The 4,592-nt window shown below is 36.1% G+C and overlaps 1 pseudogene; it reads left to right on the top strand.

Moving 5' to 3' along the window:
* The first annotated feature begins 1,242 nt into the window (after window positions 1-1,242).
* Window positions 1,243-2,767, top strand: LOC107491044 (3-ketoacyl-CoA synthase 11-like; annotated as a pseudogene).
* The last annotated feature ends 1,825 nt before the right edge of the window (window positions 2,768-4,592 follow it).

The raw sequence follows: 4,592 nt of genomic DNA, 5'->3' as shown, positions 1-4,592 counted from the left end.
GCTTGAAATTTAAACTGCGTGTTCTTATCATCTTGTTCTTCATTCTGATCGGTGAAGATATTGATTGGAGATTTGCAGTAGGAGAAATTGGCTTTGCAAGAGAGAAATTAGGCTTCCCGTTTTTACACAGAGCAGCAATCTTGGAACGGCAGTTTCTCATTCTTTCACCGTTGGATCGACGTGAAATTTGAACTGTAGATTCTTCACATCTTGTTCTTTATTCTGAATGGTGAAGATTTTAATTGGAGGTCTGCAGAGGGAGAAATTGGCTTCGACATCAGCTCTGTTTTTTGGGTGTATTTCATCTTCTTGCCTATTATTTGTGAGCTTTGGTGCATTGATGTTTTGGCTGGTTATATGCACATTTTTGTGCTTTGTTTGAGACTCTCTTGTACTTCATTTGATTATAGTGGAGCTATTTCATTGGTCTGAACGACCCGTGGTTTTTACCTCTCACATTGAGGGGGTTTTCCACGTTAAAATCTTGGTGTGTTCTTGTTATTGCTTTACTTGCTATATTTGCTTGTTATAGTTGCTGCCATATTGTGTTGTGAGTGCTTCCATATTGTTCTTGTGTTGGACATTGTTGTCGTTTCCGCTGCTAGGCTCTTTCAAATGCATGTAACGATGTTCTGTTTACCATGTTCTGTTTACCACATTAGACCATTATTGAGTTTTTTTTTGTGATACTACCATAAAAATTTTATTATTGTCTTCATATGATGATGCTTCTTTTTTATTATTAGATAATGAAATGTATGGTTTGATTTTGATGTGTTATAAAAGTGTTATTTTTTTTAAAGTATAGCTAAACAAATAAAGTACACTTTTAACACAAGAATCTTCATAAAAAAAATGTTTTTAGCATCTTCATTTGAATAGTCTTTTTTTTTAATATATATTTCCTTTATTTACTGTCGCTCAAATTCACTTGTCTCTTCATTTCCGAGGGCGACGCTCCTACTTTCTTCAATGACTTTGACATTTCAAGGTAATTAAAATTCCCTTTCAACCTTTCTTTCCATTTTACCCTTTTTGAAATGAGTTTCTGGCATATTAAATTGGTAAATTGAACTCTTCCATATGAATAAGGAATGCAAATGCTATTTCTCTAATGGTAATGCATTTATCTTATTTATTTATATATTTATTGAATTTTTATTAATAACAAAATTATTAACATCACTGCATCTATGCTTAAATTTGCATGGATGCAAATTCATATCAAAAGAAAAGGGTAAAATGGCAGAGACAAAATCAAAGACGCCATCGATGCAATCATCCACACAGAATCTTCCTGACTTCAAGAAATCCGTTAAACTGAAGTATGTAAAGCTTGGTTATCATTACCTCATAACCCATGGAATGTACCTCTATTTTTCCCCTCTTGTGGGAATTATACTTGCGGAGCTGTCCACTTTCACAATAAAAGATGTTTATGATATTTGGGAGCATCTGCAATATAACTTGGTATTTCTCATTCTATGCTCCACCCTCCTTGTATTTTTAACAACCTTATACTTTGTGACTCGACCGCGGCCGGTGTACCTTGTCGATTTTTCCACTTACAAGGCCGGAGAATCTATGCAATGCTCAAAACAAAGATTTATGGAGCAATCTCGAATGAGTGGTTTTTTCAGAGGAAAATCTCGAATTCCAACAAAAAATTCTTGAGAGATCTGGTCTTGGGGACAACACTTATCTTCCTGAGGCTGTCCTTTGCATTCCTCCAAACCCTTCAATGAGTACAGCTAGGAAAGAAGCCGAGGATGTAATGTTTGGTGCAATGGATGATCTGTTAGCAAAGACTTCAACAAATCCAAAAGACATTGGGATTTTGATTGTAAATTGTAGCTTGTTCAATCCAACTCCATCCCTGTCTACAAATATTGTCAATCACTATAAGCTCCGAGGGAATATAAAGAGCTTTAACTTGGGTGGAATGGGGTGTAGTGCCGGAGTTATATCAATTGTTCTTGCTAAAGATCTTCTCCAAGTACATCCCAACTCATATGCATTGGTAGTTAGCACAGAGAATATTACTTTGAATTAGTATACTGGAAATGATCGATCGAGACTTGTCTCAAATTGTTTGTTCTGTGTGGGAGGAGCTGCAATTCTTCTTTCCAACAAAAGATCCGATTGGAGACGGTCGAAATACCAATTGTTTCACACTGTTCGCACGAACAAGGCCAGTGAAGACAAGAGCTTTAGTTGTGTTACACAAGAAGATGATGCCAATGGCAAAGTTGGTGTCACATTATCAAAAGACCTTATGACAGGGGATGCTTTGAAATCCAACATCACCACATTAGGCCCTCTTGTACTTCCAACATCTGAGCAGTTGCTATTCTTTGCAACATTGGTTGCCAAAAAACTTTTAAAGATGAAAGTCAAAGCATATATTCCAGATTTCAAGCTTGCATTCGAACATTTTTGCATTCATGCAGGAGGCAGGGCCGTTTTAGATGAGTTGGAGAAGAACTTGCAGCTATCTCCATGGCATATGGAGCCATCAAGAATGATCCTTTATCGTTTTGGAAACACGTCTAGCAGCTCGTTATGGTATGAATTGGCTTACACAGAAGCCAAAAGAAGGGTCAAGAAGGGTGGTAGAGTATGGCAAATAGCATTTGGTTCTGGATTTAAGTGCAATAGTGTAGTATGAAAAGCTCTCAAGACCATTAACCCTATTAAGGAAAAAAATTCTTGGACTGATGAGATCCACAACTTCCCAATTGAGGTTCCAAGAGTTTCATCATTGTAATTCTGAACAATGCAATTTCACATATTGTTGTTTACTTCAAGGAGGATTTGGAGGATCACGTTTGTGTTAGTGCAAAGTATTGAAATACATTTATAAAATGGAAAACACCAACATATTATCTGTTTATAATATTCAATTGACTAAAATATTATTTTGTCACAAAAGAATTTAGTTTTTGAAATCTTGAAAGAAAGAAATAATATCTTTGTCATTTAATGATTATCTTTTTAAATTAAAAGATGATGATACACGAGGGGAATAATAATAATAATAATAATAATAATAATAATAATAATAAACTAATATTTTGTGAAAAAAATTGGTTTGATAGATGCGATATATGTCTTCTAGTGCAATGAAACAAAAATTGGACAAATATATGTTAAACTTAAAGTGTTCTAAAGTCACTTGGAAAAAAAAACTTGAAGTGTTCTACTATAAAGTAAGAGTAAATAGTCAAATTGATTATTAAAAGATCACCCGATCTCCATATTGATCTCCGAAAGATTAAATTAATTAAAATATTCTTCGAAAAATTTAAAATTAATCACGTTATTTCCTCTGTCCATTCTGTCACTAACAACGTTAAATTTTGCTGACGTGGCATGTTAGTTTTTTTTTCAGGATTCAAATCCACAGACAAAACCCAAACCAATGAAAACCGGAGCCTAACCTGACCCAGCGGTCACATACTCTCCTTCTCCTCTACGCATCTCAGCCTCCATGCCGGTTCCAATAGCTACTGCCTCCTTGTCGATGCCGTTCTAAACCACTAGTTATTAATATCCATGGATTGCAAAAAAAAATCTGTTAGAAATAATCGATACTCAATAAGCTTTCGTGTGAGTTGACGGATATCCTTTGAAGCATTCTTTCTAAGAGGATTAACAGACTTTTCAATCTCAATTTCATGGCAAAGGTAATTTCAAGAATTAGAGAACTCACAAAAAAAAAATTAAAGCCATAACAGATTGCCAAAAAACCAAAGCAAAGAATGATTGAATTCACAAACCTTGAGACAATCAACAGTGAGTTTCATCAAATGTAGCTTCCTTAGTGATTCAAACAATACTACATCTGACTGTTCTTCCATTCCATCATTCAATACCTCAGCTTCACCAAAGCTATAATTGCTAAGGATCCTATTCACATCACAAGTAGAGCAGATTGGTGCAAGTTGTAGCGGAGGAAGAGACCACGTTCCACTAGAAGCCAGGGGCGGTGATTGAGGAAGAGGACGAAGAGGAGTTGGACGGCAGCGATGGCAAACTCTGCGACATTGGACGGAGGGTGCTTAGTAAAGCAGTAGCTACCTATTCACGCCAGAGAGGAACTACGAGTAAGGACCGGCGGCGTCATGGTAGAGGAACGTGCAGGGACTGACGGCGACCTAAAACACCTTGCAGGGCGGCGGCGTGGTGAAGCTTCAGGTAAAATAAGAAGAAGCTGCTGAATGTGGGAACAAGGAAATCATATTCCTTGCTGTGTTGGGTTTGGGTTTGGTTTGATGCGGGTTGGATCCGGGTTGGGTTGTCAAGCTAACGTGCCACATCAGTAAAATTTAACGTTGTTAGTGAGAGAATAGACGGAAGAACTAACGTGATTAATTTTAAATCTTTTAAGGACAATTTTGTTTAATTTAATCTTTCGAAAATCAACTTGGAGATCGGGTAATCTTTCAGGAACTAATTTGACTACTTACTCTATAAAGTAACATAAGTTTGAGACAAAAAAATGTCTATTCACACGAGAGGGATATAACCTAAAAAAAATAACACCATGATATATAACCAACAATATTTTAGCCAATATCAGTCAATAATTA

The sequence above is a fragment of the Arachis duranensis genome, chromosome 5, assembly GCF_000817695.3.
Source record: "Arachis duranensis cultivar V14167 chromosome 5, aradu.V14167.gnm2.J7QH, whole genome shotgun sequence".
Taxonomy (NCBI): Eukaryota; Viridiplantae; Streptophyta; class Magnoliopsida; order Fabales; family Fabaceae; genus Arachis; species Arachis duranensis.
The sequence above is the reverse complement of the archived record's forward strand: the minus strand, read 5'-3'. Positions and strand labels throughout refer to the sequence as shown.